Below are 11,501 nucleotides of genomic sequence, written 5' to 3'. Positions count from 1 at the left end.
TCTGTCCATTCTGGCCAGGTTGACAGTAGTACACTTCAATCACTATCCTTTTCCCCTTTTACACATGGAATTTCAATCCATAGGGATTCCAAGATGTGTTTTGATTCCTGCAGAATTTTCAATCTATTGATTCATGCCCTCCGTAACATGCAAAGTGACTACTTCACCAATTCGATCCACCCTATCACTACGATATAATTTGTATCCTGGTATGACAGTGTCCTACTGTTATTCTTCTACCAGGTCTTAGAGATGACAATTATATCTAATTTAGTGCAATCTGTTCTAACTCTCCCATCTTGATTTCTTAGGGTTCTGGCAATTGCATATAGATATTAATCAAATATTGGGGTGGGAAGAAATCATAAATAAAGATCAATGCAGGGGTCATGGGGTGGGGCTCAGAAAAATATGTTTCCCTAGGTCCAATATAGCATTAAACTAGACCTGGTCCTCAGAAGAATGTTGTAATACTTAGGAAGAGAGGTGCAGACTGTCAGAGTTGTAGCTTTCAGTGTATTCAAGCAAATTATGATATTTAAATATTTTTATTTTCCTCTTTCTAGGTTTAGAGAGTCTGATTGACCATGCAGTGACTCACGAGGTAGATATAAATTTAGATAACCCCATACGTCTAAGGACTCCTCGGATACTAAATCTCCCCATCTTCACACCCTCAACACTCTAATTATTACTCACTCCACATTCTCAACCCTCCCAGGCACCTTCTATGTGAGGATTCCTATGACTTTGACTCTTCTTTTTATTCTTTACAGATTATTTGTATAGACTTGATGTTGGACAATTTATGTGTACCTAGGTAAGATTAGAAGAATATTTTGAACGTAAGAACATAAGCATTGCTGTACTGGGAAAGACCAAAGGTCCATCAAGCCCAGTATCCTGTTTCTAACAGTGGCCAATCCAAGTCACAAGTACCTGGCAAGATCCCAGAAGAGCAAAACAAATTTTATTCTGCTTATCCTAGAATATGCTTTGGATTTTTCCAAGTCCATCTTAATATTAGCTTATTGATTCTTTTTTAGGAAACTATCCAAACATTTATAAACCCTGCTAAGCTAACTGCTTTTACCCTAGAAACAAATTCCAGAGTTTAATTACACATTGAGTGAAGAAATATCTTCTATGATTCTTTTTAAATTTACTACTTAGTAGCTATATTGCTGCCCCCTAGTCCTAATATTTTTGGAAAGAGTAAACGAGCAATTCACCTCTACCCATTCCACTCCACTCAGTATTTTATAAACTTGTATCATATCTCCCCTCAGATTTGATGCTTAATAAAGAACCCTAAATGTGACTTTCACCCGGAAATCTTGGACAATTCATGTAGATTATGTGTCCCTATAAAGTAAGTACATCTGTCAGTCACTTGTATTGTCCCTACCCTAACCTCTTTTTTGATTCTGTTTCTTCACCACCCTTTCTCTCCTTCTTTTCTGCACCTTATTCCTTCCAATATCTCTCCTCTCTACTCACCTCTTCTCTCATCTCTCTGCAATCTCCCACTTCAGCCCCCTTATCCAATCCTCAGGTCTGCAGTTATCTCCCCTTTCTCCCAGACCCCACATCAGATCCGACTAACTTCCACTCCTGCATGAATCATTTTTAAAATTATTTGTTTAGTCTATCAAGTGCTGTATGGGAATTATGAATTGTTAACTCAGATCTTTTCACATTTACTTTAAATAATTCTGTCAGAATGCAGGAAAATTTAGTACTGAGGTACCGGTTTTTGGAAATATAAGATTTAAACATCCGGTTGATGCTACTACTGAATGGAATTCTTTACCGTTAGGTAACTATGGATGGTTGTATAAGAAATTGAAGACCTTTTGTTAATCCTACTGTTCTGTTCTATCCTGCTTCTGTGCAACTTCTTGCATTGTAAACTACCTAGAATCTCATATTGGGATTTTTGTGGTATATAAACTTGACATTAGATTAGATTAGATCTGCCACCATCGGCCCTTTTCTCCCATCCTCAACCCTAGCATCAGACCCTCTACCACCCTATCAAATGCAATCATCAGTTTCCTTTTCTCTCTCTCTCTCTCCTTCCCTTTATCCAGCATCTCTTCTCTGTTGGCTCAGCAGCTTCCCTCTCTGTCCCCTCAGTCCAGCATCTCCTTTTCTTAACACTCCCTCATTGTCTGCCCTTCTCATCGCAGATCCTCTGTTGTGCTCTGACAGGGTCAGCAGTGAAAAGTACAGGTCTCACATTGAAGTGCACGGCAAGTTTCCTCTCAGTCCCTGCCCACAAGGCAAGAGGAAGTATGCATCCATGACCGGATCTTAGCAGTTGGGGGCCCTATGCAGACCCCTACCAGCGCCCACCACCATAAGCTATTATCAGAGTGTAAAAGGAGGCTCAAGCTCTCGAACACCCCACTTCTACCCATATTTTGATGTACATCCACCACATTTCAGTAGAAAGTGGCATACAGCAGCAGTGATTTTCATATCCCATCAGCTGCCTGAGCCCAGAGTCTCTTCATTGCTGCATCCTACCCTTGCAGAAACAGGAAAGTGGCATCAAAAGGAAATGTAGATGCACATTAAGGTACGGGAGAAGGAAGGGTGTTCCGAGACAGGAGGACAGACGTAGCAGAGATGCAAGGCCCCAAGGAGCATGGGGCCTTGTGTGACCACCCCTGTCGCATCTGCAAGTGTGATTAGATGCCTGGGGAAATTGAGACAAGTTGTAGAAGAGTGGGACATGACGTGGAGATGGTATGAATCTGGTTTGGAAGGTTTACAGACTCGGAATAACCTTCCTTGCAGGGTTGTGGTTTGCTTGACAAGTAGTTGGCAAGTAGTTGGCAGTGGAGGGACTGTGTGTTGCTGCCACTGAGGTGATCTGAATCATTTTTTTAGTAAGCTGTAAGAGGAAACATTCTCCGCTGTATAGACTCCAGAACAGGCAAAATATTCTTGATAACGACAACTCACTTGTCTCATCTTCGGTCCCAAATTTATCACAGAAATCCAAAATATCAAAACTTATCTGTCATAATTATTTTTAAAATTCATACTTCACATATCTTAAAGCTTGTTGATTATATATTTTGGACTTGAGCCAACATGACATGTTTCATAAAGCTGCGTCAGGGCCATCATGTTATTGCGCAAAACATTCCTAATTTTGGCCCCATGTTCTGTCATCGGCGAGGGTTGGTGTGTGTTCTGTGTACAAACCTCAATCTCTGTGTCTTATAGGTACATAACTAAATATGAGAACCAATTACCATTTAGAGAAGCTCTGGATTGTTGTTGTGCAATGTATACGGGAGAATCTTCTAGTCTACCATGAGAGAAAATGTGAGTATTGAGCTCTGTAGAAAGAAAATAATCAGGGTATCCCTGGACCTGCATCTGTGGCTCCCAGGCAGAGTTTGGTAGGCTGAAATGGGTGGGTGGGATGGAAATGGGGTTACCAGTGAGGGGGATTAAACCTCAGGGAGCAACACCTGAATGAAGGTTCCTGACACCACAGCCCAAAGGAGGCTAAATCTGACTGAGATGGAAACCCAGGGAAGCAGGGAAAAGGACACCAGACCAAAAGAATGTGAATTAGTGTAACTCCATTACCATATATACAACTAGGTAGTATGTACATGAAAATCTCACAGTCCTGCTTAGTTCTCTCAGATAAATGAAATTAATAAATTCCAAGTTGTAGGAATTGGTTTAATTTGTTTACCTTACTGCTGGGAGAGCAGGGGGGTCGGATGGAGTGTCCTGGGTTGCCAGGGAGATGTTTAATTAGGATGAATTCCTGCACATGGGCAATTCATTCCAAGGAGACCTGCACTGACACCTGAGATTTTAAAAGTGCTAAAAGAAGTTTTAAAAGTATTTGCATTAAATCTAATTGCAGAATTTAGGTGCTAGGAAATGGGATTGGTATGCTATGTACTCAAATTTGCTCAAGCCTTATGCAAATTAGTCCGTTTTTTGGGAGGATCTCATTTGCATATTTGTGGGTAAACATGATGGGAATGTTTACAGCCTTAATGTTAGGGCATGGCTCTGATCCAAAATGTGAAGTTTGATACAAAAACGAAGGGTTTATCTAGTGTTTTTGACTAAAAATTCCCATTAGAGTGTCTGTATGTTAATCTGCAATCAAATAGAGCTTTCTGATTGGATGATCAGCTCCTGTTAGAAATCTGCCCAGCAGTGTTGCCAGGTGGGCGGTTTTCCCGCCCAATTGGGCGGTTTTCCGCGACCCGCCGCGGGAAATTTTTGCCCGCGGCGGGTTGCGTTTTTTTTGGCTTGTTTTGGGTCTTTCGGCAGTTTTTTCAGCGGTTTTTCGGGCCGTGGGGGCAGGGCTAGTGGCGTTTTGGGCGGGGTTAGTGACGTTTTGAGCGGGGCCGATGACGGTGAGGCGGGGCCGATGACGGCAGGGGCGGGGTTGATGACGGGGGGGTGGGGGTGTCAGGGGCGGGGTTTAACTTTGGGCAGGTTTTGGGCTGGTTTGGGTGGGGAAAAAATTTTCCACCTGGCAACCCTGGCTGTGAGCTCCGTGTGTGTAAGAATTGAAAGAAAGAATTGTTGTTTGATCTAAGTTGACTGAAATTATAAAAGAGTGCCTTATATGTGTGAAAAGAGATTGGTGGAGATTTACAAGTTTGAGGTTTCTTCTGAGAAAAGGATCTGAATATTTCAGGATTACTTGAAGCTTATGAAAAATAGAAAAGAGAGAATTTCAGTTTAAGAGTGTTTAAATCCTGTAAGTTCAAAAAAGACTTTGCTCACATTTTGAATTAGCCAGATTAGTAAACTTACTGAGTAGAGAGGGGAATGCATCTATGAGTGTGTGAGTGAGAGAGTTTCATTCATTTTAGGAGCTTCAAAAGGGAAGAAGTGCTCTCCATCTACATAGATAGGGCTTATAAATTTTCAGTTAATAATTTGAGTCAGGAAAATTAGAGGGTAGGAAGTTTCTTTAGCTTGGCACAGTCCAGGTTCCTGCTGTAGGTAGTCAAATCGATGAAAGACAACTTCTAAAGGAGAGATCTCTTGAAGAAGGAAACAACTTACTACAGGAAATTGAGGAAGAGAGAGAGACAATTCACACTTTTTCTGAAACTCCTGTTTACCACACAAGTGAACTGAGATTTAATTTTGAAAATATAGGAAGAAGGAGAAATCCAATTAACATAGTAGATGACGGCAGAAAAAGACCTGCACGGTCCATCCAGTCTGCCCAACAAGATAATTTCACGTGTGCTACTTTTTCTGTATACCTTACCTTGATTTGTATCTGCCATTGTCAGGGCACAGACCGTATAAGTCTGCCCATCATTAGCCCCGCCTCCCAACCACCAGCCCCGCCTCCCACCACCTGCTCTGCCTCCCAATCTTGGTTAAGCTTCTGGGGATCCCTTTCTTCCGAGCAGGATTCCTTTATGTTTATCCCACGCATGTTTGAATTCCGTTACTGTTTTCATCTCCACCACCTCCCGCGGAAGGGCATTCCAAGCATCCACCACCCTCTCCGTGAAAAAACACTTCCTGACATTTTTCTTGAGTCTGCCCCCCTTCAATCTCATTTCATGTCCTTTAGTTCTACCGCCTTCCCATCTCCGGAAAAGGTTCATTTGCGGATTAACACCTTTCAGATATTTGAACGTCTGTATCATATCACCCCTGTTTCTCTTTTCCTCCAGGGTATACATGTTCAGGTCCGCAAGTCTCTCCTCACACTTCTTGTAACACAAATCCCATACCATTCTCGTAGCTTTTCTTTGCACCGCTTCAATTCTTTTTACATCCTTAACAAGATACGGCCTCCAAAACTGAACACAATACTCCAGGTGGGGCCTCACCAACGACATACAGGGGCATCAACACCCCCTTTCTTCTGCTGGTCACACCTCTCTCTATACAGCCTAACAACCTTCTAGCTACGGCCACCGCCTTGTCACACTGTTTCGTCGCCTTCAAATCCTCAGATACTATCACCCCAAGATCCCTCTCCCCGTCCGTACCTATCAGACTCTCACAGCCTAACACATACATCTCCCGTGGATTTCTATTCCCTAAGTGCAATTGCAAGAATAAGGGGGAATTAAATATTATATTTGTTGAATTACATTAATCTGCACTGCAAGGTTTAAGAACATGTGCTCAGAACATAAAAGACCATTTATTTACAATCAGTGGCGTTCCTAGCCAATCCCAGTCTCCCGCGTCACCGAACCACGTCCCGCGTCACCAACCCCGCCCCCCGCATCACTAACCCCGCCTCCCACCACTAGCCCCGCCCCCGTCATCCATGATGTCAACCCCGGCCCTGAAAAGCTTCTATTGGACCAAATTGGACCAATAGAACCCCCGGAAAAGCTTCTATTGGACCGAACTGGACCAACAGAAGCCTCGGAAAAAAACGACGAACTTGCACAGCGGCGATGGGAAAACCGCCCAAAAACCGCATCCCGTGGCCGGTGAAATTTTCCCACCGCCGCTGGCGAAAACCCGCCCACCTGGCAACTTTTGCTTCCTGCTGGCAAATGGCTTTCTGTATATGTTTCTTTGTCTGTGATAGGTGGAGTTTCACAAACCCCCAGTCTCTGTGTCTGCTGTTCCATCTTTGAGCTTTTATTATGCTGATTCACACCCAGCCAAGCTTTTGTTCAGTCTTCCAGGTGGGAGGAGAAGAGGAACTTGAAATCTCTTTGCTTCAGTACCTTTTATCTTTGTATCTGACCTAACAAAATATTTAAACAACTCTGGTATCATGCTACAAGATGATAATGGACTTCCGATCATGGCAATACACAACAGATTGGCATTAAATATTAAATATCGCAGAAATGGTGGAACCATGAGAGACACCTGTTGTGATAACAGACCATCCTTAAAAGGCTCTATAGAATCGAGCAGAACCAACACACTACCCTGAATACCTAAGGAATACAACATGTTAAGCAATATTTATAAATAGTAACATACGTAGTAGATGACGGCAGTTGGGGGGTTTAATTTAGAGATCATTTCCGGGTATGAGGCTACAACCGGTACCACAGATTTTGATACTTGATTTAGGGCGCGGAAATCTATGGTCAGTCTAAAGGAGCCTCCTGGTTTAACTATTGGCCATGCTGGAGAGTTGCATGTAGAAGAGATCGGTCTAATTATGCCCCTCTCTTCCAGTACCTGTATAATCTTAGCTACGGGTTCTATCGCCTGATGAGGTACTGGATATTGCTTTTGTGGCGGAGGATCCTCCCTTCTAACAGGATTTCTGTGGACATTCTGCACATTCTAGTTTGTCTTGGGCCCAGACAGGGATGTCTATAACCTCTGTGGGAATTACACTCAGATCATACTGTTGGTCAGCTTTTGTGCATTGTGTGGCTAAATGCATGGGAATTGCTTCGTGCACCAAAACTGTAGACATTTTTGGAGATCCAATACATTGCCACAAGGTAAGATTAGCCATATTGAGGACATCAATTCCAATTATTTCCTTTTCTGTGCTTACTATAGTGGCTGCATTGGTTTCCAAAATTTCATCATCATGTTCCCTCTGCATCTGCACCGGGATACCCCATTTAACTGGGATAGCCACACAGTTGGTAACTGTGTCATCGACCCCTTGGATTTTATATGTTTGCACATTTTCCTGGTCTGAAGTGGGAGAAACCCTGCTTGTAAAACTGATTCCAGCCTTGTGTCAATCAACGCTAATTTATCCTGACCCCCTATCCTGCTGTTCACATTGGGGCGTCCACATGTGTCCAAAATCAAGGGTGCCACAAACTTTAATTTATATTCTGAATCTGTCCTCCTTTCCCTTCTCCTGAGGTGCTGGAAGTGCATGCTCAGGTAAGTGAAAAGAGTCAGGCTGGGCACAAATACTTGGGATTGTTTGATATTTGGACTCTGGAGATCAGGACATCCCTATTCCTTTTTTCTTGCTTATCAATTCGCTTTTTATTCTGTCTAATTCTAGCTGCATGGTATATTTATCTTGTTCCCATTTAATTTGTTGCTGTTTCAACTGGTCTGTCTGTGCTTTGAGTTCATGAAACGGGATGTAGCCTGAGGAATTTCTAAAATTACCTCTGCTCTGCCCTCTCCATGGGGCCTGTCCTGAGTTTCCTGACCTATTGCTGTGGGAGGGCCCTTCTGCTTGCCATTTCTTTGCTTCTGACACAGTAATTACTTGGGATGGCTGAGTTTTCCACACAGATGCAATCCTAAGCATTAGCGTGTCAAAAGGAGTTTCTTTGGGGTCCTCAGCAAATAATCTGAGATGTTTAGTAATCTCAGGGGATAGGATTTCCAACAAAAATTCTTTATGATGTGTCTGACCATAATCTTCTGTTTTGGGCCAACCCTCCTGGTCTTGAAAGGCTGCTTCTAGCACCCACAATCTGTGCGCAAATTCTTCTAGTGTGTCATTTGGCAGGGGTGCTTGCATTTGAGTACAGCGAAATAATTGCTCAAGACCCTTTTTCAATAACTGGTATGGGTGGGTGAGAGATCCTACTTTAAAATAGTGGGGTCCTAAAGCCACGTGCATAAGTCTGTCAAAGTCAGACGTTTTCCTCTTATACTTTCCTAGGCCCCAGTGAATCAGAATATCAGTGGCCCATTTGCACCATTCATTCATATTAAAAGGCATAGGGCCGACCTTCTGTGTTATTCTTTCAATGTCACTATCTTTTAATGAGTCAAACAGTACCAAGTTTACTGGTGTTCTGGGGTCTGTACTGGACTCAGTTTCTGTGTCTGCAGAATCCTCCCTGTCCCTCAGGTTAGTGCTTGTGCCTGGGGTTTCCTCATCTAAGCATGTTTGAGTGCTTAAGTCAGTGTTTTCAGTCTTAGATTTGCCCCCACTTCTCAAATCCACTACACACACTTCTGTGTGCTTTTGTGGTTCTATGAATTGAAAACCTGGCTTGTAGGGTGTTTCATAGGCTGGCGGTGCTGAGGGAGAAATACTTGGGGTCTGCCAGTGCACAGAGTTAATCTGGTCCTTTGAGGCACATTTACTTTTTAAATGTTTTAATTCTGTTTTAGCCTCATCCAATTGTTCATTTACATGTAAGAAGGAATTTGTTGCTTGCACAACTTGTGCTCGTTGCATCGAGATGCATGCCTGCGCGTCCTCAAGGTCCCTGGTTAACTGAGTGCACTGAGTGGTCAGGTCTGCCTTTTGCTGTTTCAAAATAATTAGTCCCCTACACAGGCCTTGCATAAAAAGGCATTTCCGTTTATTAGTTTTCTTTTTGAACTCTTGGGAATGGTGTACCATTTGTTTTTGAATATCATACCAGGAATCCTCTGGGAATTCTCCTTCAAATGGGCCTCCCTTTTTGTTACAATAAGTCTGTTCCATAACTTTTAGTTCTTTAAGATCAAAAGCGTCCATGGTTGAGGCTGCTGAAAAATACTTAAATTGGTACCGGGACCTGGCTAGTTTCTTAATAGATATACATATATGGAACTAGCTCTGTGTAGCTCTTGAATTTGGAAAGGCCCTCTTTATGAAGTAGAGGGGCTGGAGGGATAGTTTAGAATGAATATAGATTAAGCAAGGCAGGTGTTAAATTAGATATGCCAACTGTCGGTTCCCTGTCAGGCAAAGCTGACTTTTCACCAAGACAGAGACTGGCTGGTAGAGAAATAGTTCAAAGTGACAGGAAATTAAGTGATTACCAAAGACAGATATGTAGTGTTTAAAAATGTGGGACTGTTTCACTTGGTACCCCTTCCAATAAAGTTGGAAGATCTATCAGTTTTTCTGAGCAGCCCCAAACACAGCATTAAATTACTTCAACTTTCCACCCCCCCTTAACAAGCCTAGAAGTACATATGCAAACATGCAGAACGCAAAACAATGTCTTACTTACCCAGCTGGAGATCCTCTTTTTGAAACCGAGACGAGCTCCCCAGATGTCAGCTATCGTTGTCTAGGGTTGGTCCCGGGGTCCACTTCACAGAGGCAGTGGGTTCCCAAAGAATACGCAATCCACACGGATTTGGATATATAAAGTATATTCTATTTGCATATATGTATTGGCTCACAGCACTTAGTACAGGAAAAGGGGTACAAGCTGTCTTGGGGTGTGTATTTAGAGGGAGGGAGAAAGAAAGGATAGGGTGTTTGTTCATAGGAAGAAAGAAACCTTGGACTAGAGCTGTCTGAGAAGGGGGGGAGCAGAGCCAGGTGCTATGGTGGCTAAAGATGGAGGTGTGCAGAGAAAGAAGAAGAAGAAACAAAGACAGCCCAGCAGAGTCCCGTGCCCTCTGCTGCAGGGAGAAAGAAAGAGGGAGACCTAGTGCCCTGGACACAGAGAAGTGCCCGGGGACAGAGAGAGGGGGGGAAGTAGACCCCAAGCTGAGCTCTGTGCTCTGCTGCACAGAGAAAGACAGAGAGCGAGAGAGAGCCCTAGTGAGCTCTGCTTTAGAGGGAACAGGAGCAGAGAGAGATCAAAAACTTCTCTTTCCCAGTTATTTCCTTTACAGACTTCTGAAGTCAGGAAAGGTGACAACTTTCACAGGTTGTCCTGTTTGAAGTCCCTAGTGGTGGAGCCTGACTGTCTGGCTTTGGTTGCTCTGAAGCCCTGCTCCCAGATGGAACAAAAGGTATGTTAATCAGGAGTAATTGAGAACCCAAAGGGCTATCAGGCCTCTCTGAGCACCATTTGGTCCATTTCATCCTCAATGGTTCCTGCAGGAGAGGGGGGAGAGTTTATCAGAGGTCAGAAGGTGGTTTAATATTGTCAAACTGATTTCATATTAATATAAGTATGTCCAGCAATAATTTTGACCTCCTGCAATCCTGACACACAGTCCATCCAGTCTGCCCAACAAGACAAACTCATATGTGCTACTTTTTATGTATATCTTACCTTGATTTGTAACTGTCATTTTCAGGGCACAGACCGTACAAGTCTGCCCAGCACTATCCCCGCTTCCCAACCACCAGCCCCGCCTCCCACCACCAGCTCTGGCACAGACCGTATAAGTCTGCCCAGCACTATCCCCGCCTCCCAACCACCAGCCCCGCCTCCCACCACCGGCTCTGGCACAGACCGTATAAGTCTGCCCAGCACTATCCCCGCCTCCCAACCACCAGTCCCGCCTCCCACCACCGGCTCTGGCACAGACCGTACAAGTCTGCCCAGCACTATCCCCGCCTCCCACCACCAGCTCCGCCACCAATATTTATGATGTCAAAGATGAAATAGGACGATAGCTCTCAACCTGAGTAAGATCCAGAACACTCCCCTTCAATAAAGGATAAACTGAAGCCCTTTTTAGAGTCACAGGACTTATTCATGGGGCAGTCGTGGGATCTAATAGGTCATATTTCAAAAATTAATAAGGTTGGCACTCTTCAAAATGTTCTCTACTTTGACTTGAGACTCCTCTGAGGGCTTTTTACTGGGACTGTAGCCAAGTTTGTTTTAATAACTCCTGTTTTGAGCTCTGTGACTCTACTTAGCTGAGGACATATC

The 11,501-nt window shown here is 43.6% G+C and overlaps 1 long non-coding RNA gene across 1 annotated transcript in view; it reads left to right on the top strand.

Annotated features, from left to right (window-relative positions):
* The first annotated feature begins 1,296 nt into the window (after positions 1-1,296).
* Positions 1,297-11,501, top strand: part of LOC115459224 — a 59,141-nt gene continuing 48,936 nt past the window's right edge. The window contains exons 1-2 of the long non-coding RNA XR_003940229.1: positions 1,297-1,372; positions 3,241-3,342. This is a non-coding gene — a long non-coding RNA (uncharacterized LOC115459224). The remainder of the gene's footprint in view (positions 1,373-3,240; positions 3,343-11,501) is intronic.

This window comes from Microcaecilia unicolor, unplaced genomic scaffold (genome assembly GCF_901765095.1).
Source record: "Microcaecilia unicolor unplaced genomic scaffold, aMicUni1.1, whole genome shotgun sequence".
NCBI lineage: Eukaryota > Metazoa > Chordata > Amphibia > Gymnophiona > Siphonopidae > Microcaecilia > Microcaecilia unicolor.
Note: the sequence above shows the minus strand (reverse complement) of the source record. Positions and strands in the feature narration are given on the sequence as shown.